The sequence below is a fragment of the Argiope bruennichi genome, chromosome 3 (genome assembly GCF_947563725.1).
Source record: "Argiope bruennichi chromosome 3, qqArgBrue1.1, whole genome shotgun sequence".
Lineage (NCBI taxonomy): Eukaryota > Metazoa > Arthropoda > Arachnida > Araneae > Araneidae > Argiope > Argiope bruennichi.
Window position 1 is genome coordinate 144,534,942 of NC_079153.1, and position 26,925 is coordinate 144,561,866.

The window sequence follows — 26,925 nt, forward strand, 5'->3', positions numbered from 1 at the left end:
GGTCCAATCACATTATTGTGACCACCTGTGAAAATCCAGAATTTCCTCCTTTCGCAGAGCGGACAGCTGCGAGACTTGCAGGAAGAGAGCCAATTAGGTTCCTGAAGGTGTTCACTGGGATGTTGAGCCATGCCAACTCCAGTGCCGTGGCCAACTGCGCTAAGTTATTCTGGTGAGGATCCATGGTGCAAACAACCAGATCGGGGTGATCCCATAGATTCTCGATTTTGTTCCGGGGAATATGCTGGCCAATACGGTAAACTCATCCTGGTGCTCTTCGAGCCACACACGTACACTACGAGCTTTATGACATGTCGCATTTTCCTGCTGGTAGATGCTATCATACTGAGCAAAAACAGTTCGCTTGTAGGGGGGGAACATGGTCCGCAAGGATAAATGCATTCTTGTGTTGATCCATCGTGTCTTCCACAATGAATGTACCCAGAGAAGACCACGAAAACATTCCTCAGACCATAATGCTCTTTCCACCAGTTTGGACCCTTCCGGCCATTGTTGCAGGATGTTTGCTTCCAGACGTTTCATGTCGTATACGCCAACGTCCATCTGTCCGATGGAGCATAAAACTTGATTCGTCGTAAAAAGCCACCTGTCTCAACTCGGAGCCGCAGTCGATTGCTCTGCCAAACGGGTGGGTTGAGTGTTTCCCTTGGTTAAGAGCCATGTGGGTAGCTGTTAGTAGATAAGTTTCGGGTTCCACCATTTCACCAACGATGTGCTTCGTGCACGGTATTGGGGTGGAAACACCGTACTTTGATGTCTCAACTCAGTAAAAGTCCAGTTGCGGTACTGGCGTGCAAATTCCCGCCTTCGTCGTCGATGAACAGCAGTCAGCTTAGGTGCATTAAACAGGCGTCTGCTGCAAAGGCTTATACGCAGCAACGTTTGCTGAACCATCGTTGTGGAGACAGTATTGGTAGCCCCTTGGTTCATATGGGCAGTCAGTTGCTCAACGGTTGCTCGTCTATTCGTCCGAAAGCATCTCCACAGCCGTCGTTCACCTCTGCCATCTATGGGCCGTGGTGTATAACATTTGCCATGTCGCTGATTTTGGATAGGGATAGGGCCATTTTGCCATGCACGGTATACTTTTACCGCGGCGGCCCACGAACAGTTTACAAAAATAGCCATTTCGGAAATGCTTCCACCCTTGGCCCGAAAGCCAATGATCTTGCCCTTTTGGACGTCGGATAAATCACTCTGTTTTTGAATTTTCTGCAAGAAGTGAAATGTTTTCCGAATGCCTACAACACACTTTATATATCCACCAAATTTGCTGACAGCACGTGCTTTCTGCGATTGGTTATTTAACTATGACGTCAAAAGTATTAGGTGGTCACATTAATATGACTGGATTATGTACGAGAAAATAAAACATAATATATATAAAATCTCTTCTAAGCAAATAATTTAATCTTATAATTATTTAGAAGCAGTAAAAATTGTTTTTATACTAAGCAATCGAAAGAAATTTTGACTAATAACTCGTTAATGCAAAATAGCCATTACAGCCCCTTGAGAGCGTATTCTTCACACCGAGGAATTGAGCTTTCAAAATAGTTTAAAAAATACTTACAACCAAAGCATAATCTTGATCACAGAAGGGTTTAAAATTTTAGTGGATCACAAAACATGCTGTTAAAATATTTTGTTATCAAACGTGCTTAAATGTTAGTGGGGAATATGAGTCAACAGAACCAGTGGATTCTATAAAAATTAAAATTTCTTAATTTTTCAGCATCGCATTAATAGTCTCAAAAAATACACTTGGGTGATAAAAGTCATGGTATATCTCCATATTAAGTGTTGGACCTCCTTTTGTCTGGGCAAGCGCAGCAATTCGACACAGCATAAAATTAACAAGTCGTTAGAAAGCTCCTGCAGAAATATTGAGCCGTACTCCAAATATAGACGTCCATAATTGCGAAAGTGTTGCCGGTACAGAATTTTCTGACATCTCGATTATGTTCGATAAGATTAATGCCAGACGATTTAGAGGCGTTTCAAGCAATGTCGAACTGTTAATAGGCACTCTGTTTTCAACTACCATAATTCATTAAATCCAAATTTCACCCATTGCCCTAACGGACGCGTCTATCTTACGTCTCGCATAGATTCCTGTGGTTACTTCAGGCAGTGTTGCTTGTCTGTTAATACTTACAATTATACACATACGGCGCTGGTTTCGGTCATTAAGTACGGGTGGTCGACCACTGCGTTGCCCATTGTGAGAGGTTATGCCTGAAAAATTATGAATTCTCGGCCGCTCTTAGAAAGTTGAATTACCAAACGATTTCCGAAATGTAATATCCCATGCGTGCAGCTCCAACTACCATTCCGCGTAATTCCAGTTTGTATATTTGCAAATTGCTATCCAATTACTTTTGTCATCTCATTGTAAAGTATAATTCTTTATTTCTTTTAAACCCTCTTCCATCTAAAATCCTATGTCTATCTCAAATCGATTAGAAATTAGTTACAGGGCCTCATTTAGTTAGACATACTGTATATATAGCATTTAATGCGTCGCTGACAATAATTCGAATACAATGCAAATATCTCTTAATCTAATTAAAATCTTAATTAATTTCTATCTCATATTATCTCATATCACTTTATTCTAGAATTTTATCTTACTTCCTATTCCAATTCCTAATTTTATTTAATTATTTTCAATACGCGCTCTAAAAAGTTGATGACTATTGCTATTCTCAAACTAAAAGTGAAGGGATAAAATTTCCTTACAGCCTCGGTATGACTTACAAAGATACCTAAGATTCCCTTTTCTGAATCGGCAAGTGTCAGTGAAATCCCTCTAAGAATCTCTTAGTAAAAGCACTAAGGGAAAAATGTCTCATAATTTCGCTTTTATGTTCTGGTTCTAACAGACAAGGCATTTGTTCACCAAGAGAACACTTTCCGCCAAATGTCTATGTTTACTGCGGTCACTAAAGAAATAGGTTATTATAGTAAAAAGTCATTTCATGAAGGAAGTTTCATTCAAGTTTCTTATACTGGCACGTTTACCGCCAAACTGGCGTTATTTGGTATTATTACATTCAATTTTTGAAAACAAATTCAAAAAATAATTTACTAAGTTCAAAGTCATTTTGAATACTCTGAATCTTAAAACTGTCCAATATTCCAGGCATATGTATACAAAGAACAAATCAAATGAAGAAACTGAATAATTATTTGTATGCCTAACGATTGCACAAGACGATAGAAAAAAAATCCATTAAGAAATTTAAAGTAGAATCATACATGACAAAAAATTAACTGCCTTCGTTTCATTTGTTTTAAATTTATGTAAGTAATTAACATCAAATTCTCCGGATCAAACACGAGGTAATATGTCTCTTAACATAAAAACAATTGTATAATTCATCGTAATTATTTCATAATTTTTATAAAGGTTGTTTATATTCTAATATAATCATTATTAAATATGCTTGAAACTGTTTTGAAATTTATATTTATTTATTTTCTCTGATGTATATGATATTTTCAGAAACACAAAATTGAAAAATACCATATAGTCAATTTTTAGATTTTTTAAAAAAAAATCCAAATTTGAATTGTAACTTTTTTTCAATGTGCACAAGCTTTCTGAAGCATAATTAATTTGGCAGTTTATTTATGAAAATATTCTGAATTCGAAAATAATTAAAGTGTTCATTCAGGCACATGCCAGAGGTTCCGGACTTAAAAGAAAACCCAAATAAAATTTCAAAAATCATCTGAACGTCGCTTTACATTATATCTACGAAAAAAAGATGCAAAAGTTTGTTTTAAAGTAGTATTCCAGATGACCACTTTCCCTGGTTTGAAAAAGAAATCTAATCATTTCAAAGAAAACTTTTTCTCATGAACTGTTATTTCAATTAATAGGGAGAAAAATTAGTTTTTTTTTCAATGTATATCAGTAGTCACGAGTAGTGTGGTAGTAAAGAATTCCTATATTCCTCTACTCATTTTATCACTTCGAGGTTAAAAATTCTTCACTCCCAGTGTCCTTTAGTTTCTCTTCCACATTTTTGTTCATAGCTGATCAATATTGTTTGAAAATACTCATCAGTTATTGTTTCATTGTCACAATTAGAATACCTGAGCAGAAGAAAAGTTGTTAAATATTCTACTTTTTCTAGCACTTTAAGGTGGATAGGTTTTTAAATCCTCGGAATCACATCTAAGAAGTAAAGTTGTTAAAACAACAGGAAGACGAGAAAACAAGACTGAACAAATTTATTTTTTTCTTTATAAAAAAAAGTATAATGAGCTACCTATAATCTAATGTAATCTTCTTCGCATCATTGCTTTAACTATGCATTAACAATGCATTCCCTCGAAAAAATAAAGGAAGTTAATTTGTTTTCTTTTCGCCCACTCATCTGCTAAACTATGTTTATGTATAACTACACACACATTACATCTATATAAAACTTTCAATAAGTTTTATATAGATTTCAATAAGTTTTATATAGATTTCAATAAGTTTTCTATAGATTTCAATAAGTTTTCTATAGAAAGTTTTATATATTACAATATAAAACTTTCTCCCATTCAGTGGACCATGACGGGAGTCCAATACGCCATTGCAACATCCATTAAACGTGATTGGTTGATTAATCGAGAGGAGTGATTAGTTCGCCAGATAGGGAAGCCTTCCCTTAGATATATTTTGGCCAAATTTTGATGAAGATCAATAAATTTGGTCTTCAGTCACAATACCAAGTTTAATTTGTTTAACTAGTTACGTTTAGAATTGTCTCGCATATATAATTCCAGTAATGATAGTCGAGCACTTGGAAGATTTTAGGTTTTTTCAATCTTACTGAAGAAAAAACAAATCCAATGTTGTTGTTTTTTTCAAGCATCTGTTTTAGGAAATTTCAAGAACCATAAAATTATACCTTTTAGTTATAAAAATGCGAATGTTAAGCTTCAATTAAGTATTTTCAATATTAACTTATAAGCAACCATCATTTTCTAGATTCCTGCTCCTAGTTGCTTATTAAACGCGAGGGACACCCATTGTGCTCATCTTGCAAAGATTAAGACAAAACTGACAGTTCGAGATAAAAATGCAGGCATTTTTAACAATAACTGCCACATGCCAGCCATTCAATTCTAATTTCAACCTAACTACCACTGAGGTTTATTTCACAAACATATTCAGAATCAATTTTAAAAATACTATCTGTAACTTTTCTTTCGAATCTCGAACTTTTTTTCTTTGGCCAATGCCGGGTAGAATGAATTAGAAAATGTAAAAAAACAATACACAAACTTTTGTTTACATTTTAAGTCATAATATTCTCTTTTCCAATATAAACTATATACGTTATATTTCATTTTAGTCCTCCTGTTTTATTACATTGGGTCTACTTAACAGATGAAATTTATTATTAGTTTAAGAAATTTACTTTCTATTTCTGAACAAATGTTATCCATTTTTCTTTCACTTGATTTGTTTCATGCTTGCAAATAAGGGAATTTAAATTTTTTAAATCACTTTCTGATCTTTAGAATTTTGTAATCTTGCATGCTAGTGTTTCAATCCATAACGATCCGCTATTTAAATATTTAAGAAATTTTATATTAATAAATCAATTCATTCAATTATTTTTATATTAATGTGTCCTGGCATTTCTTAGAGAATTTAATTATTTCAGTATTCCACAATATTTATAATAATACATTTTAGATTTAAAATGAGTAAATAATTAAAATGCAAAATATTAATTGGAATATTAATAAAATAATATATTTCGAAACCCTTTTCATTCAATGCATATATTATTATTTTTTATTATTTCTCGTTAACATTCTGTTTTTTATCTAATGGTATTTTATTTCCCTCAACTTTTCGTGGTGTATGTTAAAAAATACCATCTTTTACTTTTCTTAAAATTTTGTTTCCATTTTCCTATTTATTTATATATTATTAAATTAATTTAATTATTACTTTAAATTAATAATTATTTAGTTTAAATTTATAATTATTAAAAAATGAAATAATTTAATTTAAATACATATTCATTTGTTCGATATATATTATGAATATCCATTTTTCATTTTCTTCTGTTACATAATTTAATATACATAATTTACTATAATTTAATATTTGTTTCTTGAGATATATATCAATTGTAATATATTTTCATTTATAAAATATTGAATGATTTGCAAAATGTCCTTTGCAATTATTTTCATAAAGAAAAAACAAACATATTGATAACAAAGAAATTTACCGGTTTTGTTTTTTGTTTTTTTGTACATCAGTGCAACAGCACTGTATAATGTAAGAGTCAATTTACTTTTAGTTGCTCCCACTTAGAATAGAGAGGGTTATAAGAAGAGCGATATCTGAGGCGTGATTCGTGTTCTATTGATTTCATTTCACCTCTTCTCAAGGCGAAAAATGAAGAGATATGGGGCATTTGAAGAGCGAAGAAGAAAGCTTTTCCACCACACATGTGTAAAGGATTCCCCAGCAGGAGTTATCTCCCCGAAACATTCTCACATACTCTCAAATGAAGGTTTCATCCGTATAAAGGCGGGGACCATGGGTAAGGCCCCGCATGACATTGGCAGTTGCGAAATATAGATCTTTGGCGTGAAACTATCATTATTACGGAATCTACCACGAGAATATGTGTTTTAAACGCCTTTAGGATGGCCAATTGACACCGAAATGTGACACGAAAACACATTTACAGTCACAAAATAACATAAATTCGCTGGTAAATTCTGAGATATTCTTTCTCGCAACTTCACAGAGACAATAGTCTCTAAATATTGCAGAAGACTTTGGTCGAACAGCAACCCGTTAGAGCTTCCTGTACATGCTGTATTATTGGCCTCAGGTCTGATATTCGATATCCTGCACCAGAAACCAGTATTCAAGAACAAAACAACAACCCTGCAGCACGCCACCCATTCAAATGAACGCATCATCGATGTCTCCAATACGCAACAGAGCAAGTTTCTGCAATGTATATGGACCCATATGCTTCATGCTCGATCAAGACCAGATATGCTTCAAGCATCAGCTGTTAAGAAGCCTTTCCAAAGTCAGCAAATTACATTTTTACTTTGGCGTACGTTCATTTCCACTTTGTCTTTTAATAAAAATCTCTTAAGTGGATTGGTTCTTTTAAAATCTATTAATTTTGGTGAACGACTCGAAAACATTCTGCAAAGATAATTTGAATAAATGTAACGTCGCTCCAAAAAGATAATAGAATTCTCCGTGGGGTTTCCCAGACTACACAGGATTTTTCGTGGTGCTAAAAAATTGCGTTATTTGTGTGGAGTGATGTAAAGAATCTTCCAATGTATCTGAAATACTACAAACGAATGGAGTGGATTTATTTTAATTGAGTTCTATGAGTTAGATAAGAAATAATATTGAGAAAGTAGGTCATTCGTTTAATTTTAAGAAAAATGCATATTTTATAAGAGGAGGTAATATTTTATGCGGATTATCTTAAAAATGGAAAGGCGCAGTTTACAAAAATAAAAATTTAATTCATTTTAAAGGACGAGAACATTTGTCATGCGATATCAAATACAAGTAGCGAAATGAATGACAACAAAACTGCTGTTGCCACACAGTATCTATGAATACAGAAATAATGACATTAAACATAAATGTGAACCTTACATTTCATACTTTATTTTCTTAATTATTACCATCCATCTTTCTTGCCATCAGTTTTTTTCAAACTTCGTAATAAAGCTAAAAAAATTAGAATAAATAATAAATTATGAAAATATTAAAATATTGCACTGTAATGTATTTTAGAGCTCTGGGAGATCAAAAGATAGAATGAAAATTCAAATACAAAATTCCTTCTTGAAAACAAAAAAAGACATGTTAAGGTAAATAAAATGCGTGTTGGCTTTTTTTTTTGTCTTGAATTTTTACTGTAGTTTTCATTGATTTGCCATTTTTTTATCTGATCAAATTTCTTCTTTTCACCTCTTCAGTGAAATGCGAATCCAAACCGTTAGATGTCGAACCAGATGGCCATTAATGATCGTACCATTCAATTGTAACCGAGGAGAGAAATTTAGATTAATGCTCTGTTTTTGAGTCAATCACGATACGAAGCTTTAACGACATTTGAATGGATTCAAATTTTCGAAATAACTCCGATTTTGAAGGGTCTTCATCGATACCTTCCTTCGAAATGCGTCTGCCGAGATTAAATATCGGAGATTGGATGATACGACAAAGGACACTTGAAATTGCATAGGTGTGAATGTAGATACTTGCTGACCAAAAAGGAACAATAAAATACTGCCAAATTGTGAATCCGTCATTATTTAATTATTTTGAATCGCATGAGAGTATTCAAATGGTCAAGTCGATCATCGAAATGCTAACCGTTTTTCTGTATTATGTTGATATTCAAAGCGAATAAGTTTTAGTTATAATAACGTCCCGATTGAGCCCTTTCTAGGGCCCTGGGAAGTATGTTTCCCACCAAATTTATCAATCTTTGTATGAAATTATGTAGGTCAGTAGGCTTCAGTTCTTTATCTCAGACAAAAGGGTGTGTCATGATTTTTTACTTCATTATTAATAAACCAAATTAATGAATGAATCAAATTAAATTTATCTAATAAGCTAAATGAATCCCTTTTCTTATTCTAATTTCAAGCCTAAAAATATTTTAACATAATATGACTAGAAAAAAAATGGCCCTTTAAAGGATTAAAGCAGCACTGACGCCATTTTAGGACTAACCTCGTCATTTTGAAATGCAATCTTCAATTATCACTTTTTCTCAACCAGATGAATCCAACATTTGATACAACAGAACGACTATTGCAGTCGCAAAATTATGTACTAAATGCGTCTCCGAGTGATTGCCTTCCCATGCAAGCACAGACCCACTAAGACGATCTAACAACCCTTGTTCAATTTCACTCAAAATTTGGGAGATATCTACATTATAGATATTTATCTATGCACCTAATTGTATTTACCAAATTATCTTCATTTTGCAATTATAGAGTTAAATTATATTCAAGCATCCTTTGACAGACAGACTTTCTCTAAACGGAATTTGCTTAACATTTGATAGAAATATACCAATTTTAGGTCATTCGTCAAATTTTGCCCATCTCGCTCAAAGCTTTTTTCAGTTATCTTTATCATAAAAGGAGAGTCGGACAGATATAATACAAAAATGTGCTTTTAGAATTGAGTGAGGTCTAAATCATTGCCATTTGCCAAAATAAAGAGTTCGAATTTTTAACCATTTCAATACTAATTCGCATACGAGGAAATAAAAATGAACAAAACATTAAGGATTACAATTGTTCGTGAATAATTAAAAGGTTATTGACAGAAAGAAGTAATATTTAGAATAAAGCAATAAATATGTTTTTTTTCATTGATAAAAACTGATAAGTAACAATTGTGTTCCTTTTATGCTAAAATTACTCACGCAATAAGCATTTATCTGCTGAGAAAGAAATGATTCGTGAAAAATGGGTGGGTTCTCAAAATCAATATTTAAATCACTTTTGGAAAATAGAGCTCCTTAACAAAACCATATTAATGACTGAAATGAACAAAAACCTAATCGCAGACAATTACCGCTGATTGCATTAAGCCAGCACAGATCGATTCTATTTTACTTCCAAAAATGACGGTTTTTAATAAACCACAAATATGTTAAACTAGTTTTTCGTCATTAACTTCTTGGCAACGGTACAACAAATAGAGTCGGGCGGATGAAGATACAAAAATAATTTCCTTCCAACGAATATTTGAAAAAGAGCTTTAATGCACTTTCTAGGTTTTACAAAATGAATTGCATCTTAAATAAGAGCTCTAATGCACTTCTTTTTAAAAGCTAGACGTGGTTTACATAATTCATGTCCTTGGGGGAAGATATATGCACGGTAAAAAAAATGCAATAATCTAAAAATATTTTGACTAATTAATGAGATATGCTATATTTCTTTTAATGTTTCTGATTCGTATATTTTTGAATATCTTCGTCGTCGTTATATTGTACAAATGCATTAGCACACATTTCAGATTTTATTAATGCATTTTTCTCTTTCGTATACTGGTAAGAAGTAGCTGATATTCCATATGAGATGTTATTCCAATGATGTAAAAACTTATACAATCGGCTACAGTAAAATATTCGAATATTTTTTATTTAGCGAAAAGCTCTTACCCTCAGATCCCCCGTGCTTCATTACCCCGCTCTCACTCCTTGTTCTTTTAGTATTTAAAAAAGTGATGATCACAACTCCTAACCGGCACCCTTTGAACAGTTTATATCCTGTCGGATCCTCATTCGCCGATGTAATCGATTTTTCTTTTCCCCCCAATTAAAGTGAATACAAAAACCCGTATTTAACGAATAATGAACTTTGAATTGCTACAACGGCTGATTTTTTTAAATTTAAAAATTTTTAAAAATTAGAAAAATATTGGATTGTTTTCAAACGACTGCAGTATCTATATTGTTCGGATGAAGAAGCTGTCTTTCCATTTGTCACTCATGTGATGACGGCCCGTTCATCTGTGCGTCTGACGTTAACGAAATGGTGGAGTGGATGGATAATGAAACTCTCCTTAGAATTGTTGCTTTTCCATGATTGCAGCAAGTTTGCAAATGGCGCAAAGAACATTTTTGAGTCTGGAATCAATGTAATTATCAAACATTACTTTGTACATTTAATGAGTGAGTAATTATTCGCTGTATTTGTAGCTGCCGTATGAAAAGTGTACAGGTGCACATATGTATGTCATTTCTTATTAGAGATGCAGAAAGGTTTTGTTTCGATCTCTGACATTGAGAATTCTATTGCCCAACTTAACGAATTTTCTATCCTGATGAAACCGCGAAATCGGCGTCTGACTATGTAAATATTAAAATAAAAAAGTTCAGGTTTTGTATCACTCATCGTAACGCTCATTTATACCGATATAAAATGTGAGTTGAGAAGAAGTTTAAAAGTCAAATGATATTTGGATAGCGACACTTCATAGTAAATTTCGGGCATTCGCTTTCCACTGTGCGAGAGTCACATATGACACACTAAATTTCAGTAGAACGAAAGTGGATGGAATTAAAAAGTAGAAATAAATTAAAATTCTTCAGGTATTCATGTCTTTATAAATATTCAAAGTAATGAAGTTTATTAAACTTGAATAACTCATATTTGCTCATTCAAAACTTTATACAAACCTTTCTTGTTAAATTCAGACACAATGTAGAGTTGGAAATCTGAACATAAAATAATGAACCTCAAAAAACGTCAGCAAGGGAAAGTAAAATAAATATGCTTAATAGAACAATGAAAATGAAATCTGTATAAAAACTGCTCAAAATATTAAAAAATGCTGCGTTATTAAATAAAATAAAATGAATCGATCTCAATAATGACCCAAAACGCCGACATCTCGAAGAATGTCTATAAATTCCTTATTGTTTTCTTGCCATTCCAATAACAGAAGAGTGATGATCATCCTATATTGATAGGTGATGATTATTTCCAGATGATCTAGAAATAAATCCAGGGTTTTGCTATTTATATTTACATTTCATTAAAGAAATGAAGTCATAAATGATAAAGAAATATTGCACAATTTATGTTAAAATAATTTGATCTCCATTGGCGCTGATCAATAATAATTTATTTTATACTTCTTTTATTTATATTTCACATTATCAGTAGAATCAAATAAAAAGCAAAAGTATCCTTAACATATCGGGGCTTACTGATGCAACTTGAAGTATACCAGTTAACAAGCGGCGTTCTTTCATAAATGAGGATTCATTCATTTGGAAACTGTTTTCTCACTCACGAATAAAAAAAAGGAACACTTCACTTTATTAAGCAATCCATAAATATACAGGAATGAGACATGTACTGACATCTATTGACAATTCTTAAGAACAAAAGAACATAAGTATATAAAAAAATGTGTGCGTGTGTGTGCGACTGCGCGCGTTTCCCTCTTTCAAAATTCACTTGTAAACGATAAAGAAATTTTGTATGTTATAATATTCTATAGGAAAAATCTTTTTACGTTAAAAATATCAATTCAATTTTTAAAAACTGCCTTGTTTAGGCATGCGTTATCATTCTGGGCCGTTATAATAATAAATATATTTTTTATTTTCTTGCAGATGACATTCATATCACCCACCTATCCACAACTACGTTGATATACGAACATTGTCACTGTGTTATCTAATAAATATTTGTTATTTTAAAAGTGGTATAAATTTAAATCATAAATACTAAAGAATAAGGGGGGGGGGAGAAAATGTAATGATAAATCAACGGTCGGTTATTAATGTGCCTGGTATATCGGATAACAGCAACAATAAAATTATTCCATTTGGGATACTAGTTAAAAAGATTTAATTGAAAAAATAGGGCTTTATTCTCAAATTGAAGTGCATTACCTTTTGCTTTAAATATGAAGGATCAATTCAAAGGGAATTTCGCATTAAGATGTGTATTAAGTAAAAAAGGCTTTCGCAGAGATGTGGTATTTGTATTTCAATATTTTTTAAGATTTTTTTTTTAGAATAAAGTTCAGTTATTGTTACGTTTTAATTTTACCATCAGGGATTTTTTAAAGCTTAGATAATTAAGATACGATATTGCACAAGTTTTTCGAAGAGAACTTCATTTTTGACACTGTTATCCCATTTACGAGGCATTTATTTTGTATATATTATGGATAAGATGTGTTGAGTCATTTTAGACGATGTAGTGACGAAATATTCAAAAAAATACTTGACACCTTATTAGAAAAATATGCATAGACAGAAATATATAAAATATGGGGAAAATGAGAAATATAAGTATATATTAATATTTATTAATTAACTATTAACCGACATTGGAAATGAACAAAAATTTATTTAACAAATGAGCAATAATATTTATGTAGGATTAATAAGGATTATGTAAGATTAATAAATACTAGTGTTTGTTTTTAATTTGACAGTTTCTATTTCATAATTAAGATGTGATATGTTTTAATCACTCCATCTCTTTCTCTTTCTATCTCTCTCTTATCTCTTTTGTTATAATCGTTTAAATTATTTTTATTATTATTCATACTCAGCACAAGCAATTTTTTTTTTGATTATGCAGAAAGATAATAAACACATAAAATGAATGGCGTAAGATACACAGCGTAAACGATGCTTGTTGACTTGCATCGCGTATCAGTATCGCGACTCATGTGCGAGTCTGACTCGCTACTACACATTTTGGCTTCAATGATGCATCACAAGTGCAGCTCGTTATTCTGCGAGAATGGATTCTATCGTTTTAAGAGGAATTCATCAAGAAATGTTACCGTGCTCAATAGTTATTACTTTTGAAGCCATTAAACTGATTGATTGAAGTTTGCGAAGGTGGTATTTTGCAGTTGAGTCATCGCTCACATTTTAGCATAAAAAGAAGTTTGCAGTTTTCAGTACTTGTATATTTTAAAAAATTGATTTTAACAGTTTGCGGCCTTCATTATAGGCAAATGAATTAACTAATTTAAATTTTAATTTTAAACCAGTGGCTTCACTGGCATTGGATTTAAGAAAAATTTCGATTCCATAATATTTATAATAATGAATTATAAATTAAAGACTGCAAGATAAAAAATAATAATTAATTGAATTAAAACTTCTGTGTTTTAGTACGCTAATATCTGTGTATCTTTAAAAACAATTTTTATTAAATAATTCATGAAAATATTTCTTTCATATGAAAATGGCATAAAGATACCTGCAGAATTATACCACGGTTTACTTTGAAAATGGTGCAATTCCCATATAGAATGCACGAAGAATATTTCTTCATATTTACCTTCTGAAAAAAGCAACAAAAATAGGGCAATCTCGTGCACGTCGTTTCGTTTTTTAGACGTCTAGACGCAATAAAGTACACAGCAAATACGAAAAGCGTTTCAATTTTTGTTACCCAGGCACAAATCGGAGCACAGGTGTTGTGTAGATATTCCCAAGTGGGTGAGGAAATTCATGTTGGGGAACTGGATGCTTTAAAATATTAGTCATTCTCTCTGTAATAGTCAGACGAGGCACAAGAATCGCGTTGATCTGTGAGTGACAAAGTAATTCTAGAAAACTGGATTTTTTAAATAATACTGCTTTGCATTTATTAGGTCATTTATTTGATTCTATTCCAAATTTTAAATGCGAATCGTTTTATTTTTATTGTTATCGTATTAATTTTTAGGCATCACAAATTCATGTGATAACGATTCTTACATACCAGACGATTGCTGAAAAGGCCTTCTTCGTATTTTTCCCCTCCAAATAATATTACAGCAATAATGAGGTTTTGTAGAGGTACTTCCCTAGTGTCTCGAAATCCTTAGGGGGGGGGGGGCGTTAAAACCCATTCAACGCACATAAGATTGCTAAGCAAACAGCGAATTTATGGCAATTGTGAAAAAAAGTCTCAAAACAATTTGTCAGAGGTCTCATAATGTCAAAATCCACCACTATAATTCATCTGAAAACAAAACGACCTTTTTAAACATGCTAAACAAGTCGGATAAATTATTGTGTAATATTTAAAGATAAAGCTTCAAATCCCATACAGAGTTGTTTCTTAAGAGTTTCAATTAAAATTGAATCTCTCACAAACTTCTGTATATAAATGAGTGGGATCCAGAAATTTCTCAAGCGCTACACGATTCTCAGTTGAATCAATAAGCAAACATCGCTCCAAAACTTAAAAGTGTTATATTATTAAATATCAAAAATTACACGGTTAAGAGGTTAAATCCTTTCCATTGCAAAGAAAACTTGGTATATTTTTTAGAAAAAGAATAGCGGAAAAAAAAACTCAAAATATTGGAAAGGAAAAACAGGTGAATAAGATGATCCAAAAAGTATCTTCAACAAATAACAGCAAAAACTAGAATCTAAAGACGCTATAATGTGATTGTGATGTTTCTGCAACGTAAACTCAACTAAAAGAAATTCATTCAATGAACAGATTTGATGTTTCAGGCATCAAGCATTGGTCCAGGAAGAAAATTCAAATAATTATTTCATTGCCTTTACGTTTGACTTCGAACAGAATTTATACTCAGCTCGTTTCACAAAATCTAAATCGTACCGAGAGGTTAAAAAAAAAATGATGGTATCGGCCAATATTTAAAGTTGCGAAGGCTCAAAATTAGCAGTTGAGTTAGAACAAATGACTTCCGTATATTACGGGACTTTATATTAAGCGACCCAAATTAGAAGTTGCCAAAATATATCTTACGGCGAAGTGGCATTCATTCTAAACAAGATATAAATAAGTATTTTAAAACGCGATTTCATCGTGTATAAAAATATTCCATTACCTTTTCTTCACAGAAGAACCATTTCCAAGATTTGCATTCAATAACGCTAAGTGCCTTAAATCAGACGCAACCAAAATAGCGAAGATCCTCGTTATTTAATTAAAACCTCTCCTCCACTTTTCTTTCACCAGGCGGTAATGTAACTTTCTGGATCGTCCCCAGACAACCGACGCTAGACGAAGATTTTATCTATGATCTTCTAAACTATCTCGAGTTTACTCAAGTTTTCACTCTCCCTTTTCAGCAAAAACTAACCCTTGATTATATTCGAAAGAAGAGCAGTAAAAGGCGGGAAATAATATAAGCGAAATTGAGAAGAAGAATTTCAGATGCAGATTCCATGTTGGAATTCTCCTGTGCTCGATGTCTAGGGATTTTGAAGGATTTCCTCCCCCTCTCCCCACTTTTAAATCGTTCAATCAAGAAATTGACACCTGGCGAGGGGAGACAGCACCCTCAAAGGAAATACAAGTCAATCCTCTTTCTTTCCCGAAGAAATATCATTAGACTCTGCTTCAGTTCAAAATAAATTCTTAGTTTTGCAAACATTCAAGTTTATGTGATAGTGGAAGTGCTTTTTATCTTTAAAAAGTATTTTTATTGAATATATTCTACAAAACAATTTTTGTTCAAAAGATTAAATAAAAATTCATCATTGAAAAGCAACTCGGAGCTTTAATTAATATCAATAAAATATGCAACCGACATTCATTCCTTTTATTTTTAATTTATTTAATTCAGTTTGTTTTTGCAATGTAATGTTAGAGATTAAGTTCAAGCACTTATTCACAGTCAATATATCTTTTATTGCTACGTATTTCAGAGTTTGTTCAAACTTAACACAATTCACGGGGGAAAAAACGGGGATAATTAAAACTACAGAATGCCTCATTTACAAAATCCATTCATGTTGGCTTTTGTTTTGAAATTATTTGCTGCTGAGTAAAATTTAATCAATTGTTAGGAGAAAAGAAATTTACTGTTAAAAAAATTTAAAAAAAACCTCTTTTATTATGCCTTTCGATTAAAGGAGTCATTTCATATTGACGAGATACACATCAAATGTACTATGGGTGATTTAATATTTAAACTCAATACATGTCACGTAGATGAAAGACCACAGCGAAACAGCTACATATTTGAGACGATACATTCCGAGTGTCACAGATTTTTATTTCGTTCTTTTTTTTTTTGAAAGTTAAGAACTATTTTAACATGATAATGCCCGGATATTAGCTTTCAAGAAACGCCATTCGGCAAACCAATTTTGTGCCAAACGCTCCAAAAGATGGACCCATTTTGTGCAGATAAATTTCGCATGCAGTTACGTTTGGAATAGTAGGCACTCGCCAATAAGGGTCTTTCTAAAATTTTAATTTTGATTAAAACGCAAATAAAATGGGAGTGTTTTCCCTCCAAAATTTCGGAGCATACTATTGCGCTATAATCATTTTTATACAACTTGGAAAATCAAAATATTATCTCTTCTGTGATCAATTCTATTTAGGTACAATTTTTTCTGTAATTTTACCTAATTTTTAAAAATACCGTTAAATATATTTTTAACAGTTATCATTGTTTCAGCTGTATGTTTGTAAGTGACTGCATAAAAAATAAAGCAAAAGAAAATTTTTATATCGTATTCAAATAAGATACAAAAGTTAAACAACGTTAAAATGTTGAAAAAATATTATATCTTAAATGTTTTTAAGTTCCTAAACACGAAAAAAATAAAACGGAAGAATAAGATACCAAAATTTACTTCACATTAAAATGATATAGGCTGAAATTTTAAATATTTAATAGTTTCTAAGTATTCCATTCTAGTTACCTCATGACGAATAAACTATGTATGAAAAGAAAGCTCTAAATTTCGAGTTTGCACATTAGATGAAATACCGGGTGCATCCAGTTATACATAGTAATTTATAAAATGAAACATAATACATGAGTCGGTTCATATTAACGAATGAGAATTTTTTTTGACAACGAAAAAGTTAAAATTTTCAAGAAAAATATATGCTGAAATGTACCAAAGAATAGGACAAAGTAGCTTAGTAACGTGATTCGTGATTTTGGTAATAATGGCATCAGTAATCAGTAATGGCATACGTAATAATGGCAATCAGTAACAAAATAGGCAAGTGTAACCATAAGATAATGATATTAATGATTAGGAAACCATTGGCTACGATAGTGCACCAACGGACACACAGTGATGCTCTGTAACTTGGGAGATAGGATAGTCAATGTTGCGGTTCACTTGTTTGCTTAATTTCAACGAGCCAAATTCCATTCATGCAATTATTAAAGCGAAAAGACGACGGAGCCAAGGTTATTTAATGAGAAATTTGGTAAACAGCAACTTAAATGTATGAAAGTATTCATAAAAATTAAGAGGCAACTGAGTTAAATTAATTCTCTATAGAATCTCGACGGCTAGACCGAACAATGAGATCCATATCTGGCGGTAAGATATCCTGAGCATTTCAGTCATCGTTACAATTTCGTGCACGAAGCATAGAGAAAGTACTGTAATTGTCAAATCCCTCGAACTCGAGATTTTGAGAAATCTGTACATTGTATACCTCAAAATACACATTTCTGGAAAATATCTTGACTATCTGCGGCAAAGATAAATCTAAAACGCTTTGAGCTAGTTGGATGAAATTTGGTGTAGACTTTTATCATTTTTTAAGCAAAATCTATTCAGAAGATATCTGTCTCTCCTTACAAATGTCCTTCCATATCTGTCTCCCCTTCAGAAGATATCTGTCTCTCCTTACAAATGTCATTCCATATCTGTCTCCCCTTCAGAAGATATCTGTCTCTCCTCCTACTGCTTATGGCCGTTAGAATATAAATTAACACGACCGTTACAAAGCAAAGAAAATTTGACGGTTAAAATTCGTCCCTGTTAAAATTTTACTGAAAATTAAAATTTAAGGCAACATATTTGAGTAACTAAACAAAATTTAGCAGTATTTAATCTGTTGGATGCTAGTCTAGGATATATTGAAATTCAAATTGCCTTCATTTCCTCGTTTCAATAATATGTTTCAATGAATACACTGAATTTCCTTGAATACATTTCAATATGTTTCAATAAATAAACTGATTTTCTTTGAATACATTTCAATATGTTTCAATGAATAAACTGAATTTCTTTAAATATATTTTAAATAATGAAAAATTATACATAATTTTACCTCAGAATGCATCTTACTAACAGTTTGTAACTATCCCAAAATACTCTTTTTAGTATAAATATCCTATATTTCATGGAATATCGTATAAATCTTTCCTTATTATTTAATCAATTCGAAGTAAATTTCCAATAATTTTGTCGGGAAAAGTTGAAAAATGTCCATTACTAAAAACAGGAATTCTAGAATATTAAGACACACTAGAAAGAAATATTTGTAATTTAATAAAATATTAATTTTAATAAAACCATCTGTTCAGTTTAAAAGTGAAAAGCTTAGCTTTCATTTTGAGTCGAACATCCAATCCAAAATTGCACTTTTTTGATATTTAAAATAAACATGAAAATAAACTTTCAAACAGATATTTTTAAAAACTCCCTTACCATTAATTTCAAAACGCATTCGAAAATCAGAAATAGCAAACTGATTATTCACCGCAAAAAAGAATTTTGATTTAGCAAAGCAGTATTTCCTTAATTTTTTTCAATTTCAACTCAGTCAGTCTTCACTCCGTATGAAAAATTCAATTAAAGTAATTGAATTAATCAATTCAATACACATATTAATTGAAACATTAGTCATGATCCGGGTCCGAGATTCGATTCCCTCGAAGAGCCGTCACGTAAGCGGTACTGGTGCACGTTAAATCCGTCGGGACCAAAAATCCTTCAGCTGAGGTGGCGCGGAAGTTTCGAATAAAGCATGCCATCTCCCTCAACGTCCTCGTCATCTGACCGCATTTCAAAATTTACGATCCCGTCCCAGTTCCAGTGCTATCTTAAAACGGGACATTAATATAACTAAACTCCTTATGTGATAACAATTTTACATAAATACGTATAAAAAGTTGGTACTTCTCCGCTGTGACTATGTTTGTTCAGAGAAATTAAGACATAGCTGAAGCGAAAAGATATCAAACAAAATTTGGTAACCTGAAATACAAAAACTACTAATAGTAAAAAACAAACATAAAGGTGATTGTAACGAAGTCAAATTTTGAATGAAATCTTAGTAAAAGGAAAAGACTACTACAAACGAAGCATTTCCTCAATTCATAAAAAAAGAAGAAAAAAAAACCCCAATAGATAAGAGCAATTGATTATATCACTGAAACTTCCTTCAAAAGAAATGATAATTATTATTTCATGAAAATGGTTTTTTATCGCTTAAAATCGATTATTTCGACCATTTTCTAGAATAGTAAACACAAAAATCCAATTGAAATGCTTGAAACGAAATAATAATACTCCTTACTCATTTAAATTATTTTTAAAAAAAAATTAAAAAAGAAGTGGAACCAATTTTCAGCAAGGTATTGGGAAATAAAAAAAAAAAATTTAAAAAATGGCGATATCTGCTAGCCTGAATTTTTTTTAAAAAAAATTCTGCTTTACTGAATCATTTTGCTGTTTTAAAAAATTAGAAACCATCCAAAGTGAATGCACAAAATATAATTCATTCTTAATGATATTTAGTTAGATATTACTTTTTCTCCTTACGTGAATTAGAATAGTATTCAGAATAAAAAAAAATCGTACAAAACTTAATTAAGTAAGTAATAAAAATGAAACAAGTCCTCTAAAGTAATCGAAATTATTTGCTTTATATAGCAAGAATTTCTCTCATTCCATTTCGGAAGCATGAAAAGTCTTTATAAAATATCTAAACACAATTTTAAGACATAAAAAATTCATACGTTGATAAACATTAAAAAAATTTATATAATTCATTATTATTCTGAATCAGAAAATGAGATTGGAAATTGTGTTGATGTTTGAAGTTCAAATGAAACTTTGGATTATTTAGCCATAAGGAAACTTGTCTAATAAATTTTCCATATGGTAATGGCATCACTGTTTGATTTTCTGTCGGATGATTTATTAGGGCGAATCCCTTTCTAATTTACAAAAATCATTCTATTTATAATGATTTTTAATAGGGGGATTATTAATGGTTTATAATTTTGGGTTATATAAACGATTCTCATTTCACATGACTCATTTTTGAACGGATTTGAATTTCATATTGAATGATAAATTCATTGAAATATTCACACATTTTTATCATACTTCCGAGCTATCATTCGATATACGATGGTGCAGTGGGAAATAATTTGCTTTCCGAAGTTACGTTTTAAAATGACGCAGAAGGAAAAGTAAAAACTTCTAATTATATCATTCATTACAATTCATTAATAAATAAATATTAATAATGAATAAAAATAAATGACAACCATTTAGAAAGAAAATTATTTAGTAATAGATTTCACAGGAAAACGGACAGATTACAAAAAATCGATATATGTCTGAAATTTCATAGAAGTCTAGTATAACAAAACCAGATGACAACTATCTAGTGCAAGTATCCATCCGGCACAGATGCTCATCATTCTGAAAAAATCGCTTTTGGGTCTCAGTTCAACATTTGGATTTTCTGCGCATTTTTTGGCGATGACAACACTTCGCAGACAAAGACTTCCGACTCCTCCACATCTTTGACCAACGCCTTCGTTGCGCAGACGGACTCCTCGTAATATACGCGGATATTCTGGTGCAAACAGGATGACCGAGTGCGGCTGAAAGCAATATCTCGAGACTATTTACGGAATCGCTTAAGCCCGAGATCATTCTCCCCAACTTTTTCTTCCAATTAGCTTATTCTTTTCATTCACCATCATCCGTTATTAAATGCAGTCTTTTCAATTGTGACTACTGAAATGGTATTAGAAAATCTCTAAAATAAAATTTAAAAAATGATACGATAAATGATGATGCTTCTGCGACTTAAAAGGAAACTAACAGATAGACGTAGTTTCAATACATAAACATAGATGAGACTACATCTTTAACGGACAATACATTCTAGTCATTGCTGCTTTCTTGTATACGAAGTGTAGTGCAATCGATTGAAGTGAATTGCAATCGTCAAAAAAATTCAAACTCGAGATTTGCACAAATCTCCATTCAGTCATCTAACTGAGTTCAGAAAACACATTTTGGGAAAAAATGTTAAAGAGAGGGACAAACATTTTTTTAGAAAAGAACATATGTCAGTCTCTGTATCAATGGTAAGTCAACCATCTAACTCTCCGACCCGCCCGAAGGCACACGGATTTAAACCATAAAACTGAATGACCGGACCGCCGCAACAGCAATTGGCGGGAACTGTGGTTGAGTCTTAAGGGCCGTCACCGGCCACGGTACAACCCTCCCCGAAGGAAGTACGTCCCGTCATCGATAGGAGGAGCCAGATCCCCCACCTATTCGTGTACCCTCCAGGGTGGCGAGATCCAACCACCATGTCGGAGGCATCTCATCCTCATTTCGAGGTGCCCCCCCGAGGGAGCTGTATCAATGGTAAAGATAACTCAAAAAATATTTAGAGCTAGACGGATGATATTTGATATACGATCCTTACTATCACATTTTAGGCATATCAGATTTTGAGCAAAATATGTTCAGAGGAAATCTGTCTAACCGGATTTCAGTTATAAGTGAACACGACAACTAAAAGAAAATGTATAAAATTCGGTGCACAGATTCAGCGTTTATAGTGCATACACTTATATAGTTTTGAGACAATCGATCGTTTATCTATGGGACTTGACTTTCAGAAACAAGAAAATGCGGTAACTCAAAAATAAAATGAATTAAATATATCAAATAGGGTACGCGAATTTTGGCAAGTGCAGTTTTAATCAAAAGGAAAAAATGAGTCGGATGCTATTAACCGCATGCCAGGGATGCATCGCTAAAAACCCCAAGAGGAGGATGACCCGACAGATTCAGTAAAAGTGTTAAATTCTCGTCGAAGATGAATATTTTGTTAACTATTCTACTCACTGCCATGAAGGGCATTCTCTGAGATACTCACTCGCTTTAAGAGAAAGTATGCGAAAGACTTTTTGGGGAAGGAGTTACGCTCCCTCTAGTTAAATCATGAACCCTTTTCAGATGATACATGTGAAATACGTCAGTGACAGTTTGATTTTAGATGTTTATATATGTGCGTTTATTACAAAACCGACATCATTAAACAGCCCCATTGAATGTGAGTGAACATTTCTTATGTCTGTTTGGGGAGAGGAAGTGCGCGCATTCAATATAATTTATGCGCGCGTATATAATTTATCTCACTGTACTTTTTTTTACATTATACTTATTTTATTTACTTTCTAAGTAACTGATTTACTTTTAAGTAAACTCTTTCAGAGAGATAAATGTATAAAAACATAATACTTAGAATTTAAAAAATCTAAAATGAAAGTGTTTTTAACTCAGTGAACATCATTTTAGAAACAATTTGGTTAGCGAAAGAAATATTGAATCTTTCTTCTTTTTTTAAAGTTTTTCGTCGTAAGTAGAAACATTTATTTGTTCAAATCATATCATTAAATTTAAAATGTAATTCTTTTATTCCAAAGCATAAGGCCGTAGTTCAGTTTCGAGAAATATAATGACTTAAAAATAAATAGCTGATTCCAATTTATTTTAAAATCCCAACGTATAATTTGTAATTTAGCTTAGACTTTTGTCTCATTAAATATCCTGATCAGCGATAGCATAAATAAGTGTTGAATTTCAAAATGACGATTCAAAAAAAAAAGAAGGAAGTAAATTCTTGTTTTTTCGGGAACTAAACAAGAATGCCACGAGTGAAAGTATTATTTGTTCTTGATTCCTCCTTTTCTTATTGAGGGGGATATTTTTGCTAAACCTTGTTTAACGAAATTCCTTTGTTACCGCTCTCCACTCGAACCAATGAGGAAACAAATTCTTGGGCAGGAGGTGAGGCCGCAATTCAGGAAAATCCTCCTACGTATATAATGAATAAATTAAAAAGAAACACCATCCATATCTGAATAAATGGACGATATATAAAAGCCCTCGTCGATTCAGGTGCCACTTCCTCTGTCATGTCTGAAGTACTTGGTAGAGTATTTTTGGGAGAAACCTTACGTCAAGATTCCCTAATATTTATAATAATGAATAGCAAATTAAAGACCGAAAAGGAAAATAATTAAAATATTCTCAACCCTAAAAATAAAAATTTAAGAAAATATGCAAAGGGATTTTTTTTTGTAAATATCTTAACATATTTTTAGAAAAATAAAAAGTGATTCTTATCTGCTTTTTCTCTATCATGTTTTGAAGTTAAAAACCTTACCAATCCCCCCCCCAGCGTGTTTTGAATTATCTGTAGCCACAGCTGTGGTTCAATTGATATTAATATAGTCAACACATTCTTAAAAGAAATAATCAGTCGAGTTACAATACAAAATAAATGTTTGGATGTTTTTGTTTTTATTGAATTGAATATTTTAATTCCAAATTTATTAAATTAACAGCCCATTTCTTTTCAATCTGAATTTTATGATTCTTAGGTAAGTAAATCGCTTGTTAATAATTTAAAATTGTTAAATCACATTTCCGTGCAGAAGCTATGTAGAAATTTTTCTGGTATAAGCACATGAATTTGAATAATGGTCAATTCAATAGGATGCGAAACTCTCTCTCAAACTTCCGGGAAACATTAACGCTACGAGAGTGCGTGCGCAAGCGGAAAGCCGAATTATATAACACATACATTTTTGTGCAGAATATTTATTTAAACAACTTATTTGACAGTGCGCACCGTACTTCGGAGGAAAGACTTTTTTTCCTTTTTCTTTTTAAAGATGAAAGATGATTCGAATTTTACTTAGAGCTGGTACTTCCACTGTCCATATACGTGCAAAATATGTAATTTGATATTCATTTCTTGCCTGTTATTTTCAAGAATCCCTTTTAACTATTGAATGCATCGTTCCAGAGTTAATTTAAATAACGAGTAACAAAACACACCTCCGTTTCCTTCTTTCCTACTTAAAAGCCGCCTCTCTGCAGGCAAGAAGGTTGGGGCAACCATATATGAACGTTACTAAAATGATTCAGGCAATAAAATTTTAATCATTCTTTATTCAACTTTAAATTTTTCGTCGCTATCCCAGTTTGCTAAGATACCGTTTTCTTACCTTAAAAATATGAGCAACCGTAGAGCAGAATGTCGAGGACTTTTTATTCATTTATTTAAAATTTAAATAAATACTCGCATTATTTAAAATAAATCACATAAATAACATCTCTGTGAAAAAAAAGAACCTTGGTCTAAAATTTTTCCAAAGAAACACCTATCTTTTTTCTTAAATTAAAAGATTAAGAACACCTTGCAGTTAGCTATGTGTAGAGTTAACTGTTACTCTAAAATGAAAAAAAAAGAGTCCATTTATTAATAAAAAAAATCACACAGCAACTCACAGAAAAGCGATAAAAGAAACTATCATGATTATCTGCCCATTTTAAAAAAACAGTTTTTACCAATCCCTCAAACTAATTTTCTCTCTGATCCTTCAAGGAACATTGCAAAAGAGATCAATTGCAAAATTTACGAGATCAGAGGAAAAAACGATATTGATAGCAGTTCGAATGATCTTTTGCGCTGAATTCAACCGCAAAAATTGCATTCGAAAGAACGCTTTCTCTGCTGGAGGATTCGACCAGCAATTATCCAGTGACCGTTGGAATGTGTGCGGAGGCGGTCAGTGATCGAAGACACAGAACTAATCTCCCATTGTTTGTCGGACTCTCCCGCCGATAATCCGCGAAAGCCTTACCAAACATTACTTTCCCTTCAATTTATCGCTCGAGTCCTCCAGGATTTTGTCCATTTTTGCCTTTTTGTATTACTTTCTGTACAATTGACTAACGCTTCCAATAAATTTCTTCACTTTCACCAAATCAAATGTGAAGAGAATAATGCAGTGCCTCAACATACTAAGAAAAATTTCAATGCAGGTTTGTATGAATTCCAAGAATAATAACATTCGATTAAAAAATAATTTCTCTTTTTCATGGAAAAGTATCTTATCTCTTTTCTATGATTCGGCATTCGTAGTTACAATCAAAATCGCAGTATCCTTTCTGCTAGCACTTCCATCCAGCGTATTTATGCATAAAAAACTTTTCTTCGACAGCTTAAACTAATCAATTTTCTTCGACAACATCCAAACAAAATTTGCCTAATGTGTGAGGACAAAATTCAATATAAAGACCATAAGCAGTAAGAAGGCAAACAAAAATATCTTGGGAGTTTTAATTATTTTAAAGCAACCAACAGACCTTCAACTTACATGAAATTTACTTACAAATAAAAAATTTATAAACGAAGTTTTTGATGGAGACTTATGAAAACGAACATAGACACAAATCCTGTCATTTTCTTTTCACTTTCATAAAACTCAGATTGTCAAACTGTCAACTTCGCAGCAAATTTATTGAAAATCCTTTCATGAAATTTATTTGTATGGTAAAAGGTTTCCTTTCGTCTCAAGAAAATAAGCAACAACATCAAACAAACTTTTGCACAAATGAAACTGCACTAGACCAATAGCGATAAGCTCATCACCCACAGCAACTCCGCCATTTGCAAGACATATTTATCGATAAGAGAACCTCGACTATTCGAGCAGATCCATTTAAAGACGCACAACGGAAGTCATTTACATTCCTGATCTGGATGGCAGTCGTTGCCATTCAGTGGCCAGAAGCAGATAATTCTTTGAGCAGAATTACGTCTGCAATAGGAATCCTAATATCTTGAAACGAAACACAGTAGCCGTTCTCTACGCAAAAATAAGTTGGGTATGGCGTCTCTTGGTTGTTGAAGGTGCTTACCTTCGCACATAGTTGGAATAAATTGGTCCTGTGTTCTTCTTGATTTTCTCAAGTATCTTTTCAACGATTTATCCAAAGAAATGCTGCTCTTGATGAAATAGAAATTTTTTTGTTTTATTTAAAGATATTCCTAATTTGTTATAGTTTAATTCTCTAAAAAGAATACTGGCTATTACTAGGAAATTCCCAGAAATCTCTTTTACTTAATAACTATTTAAGAAATATATTACTTAAATTTTTTGGCTTAACATATTTTTTGGGAGTCATATTTTTGTTATTCAAACTTGTAATTAGAAGTAAGCATACTACTTAATAATGCTTTGAATAAGTAGTATGCCAACATACATGTAGATATATATGTATTTTTAATTTATCAAAAATTACTGACTTTCAAAAGTTTTTATTATTATTATTATAAAGTTTTTTTTCCATAAACATATCTAAATTATTTCTTTCTCAGAAGGCAAGTGGTTATTAATCATAAAAAAGTCTTAATCAATTTAAAAAGAGCTAATGGTCAATAAAAATATTATTTTAGCCTTTGAGAAGACATTATGATTTTTAATAATTCTGTACCTACAAATATCTGTCAAATAAATAATGCATT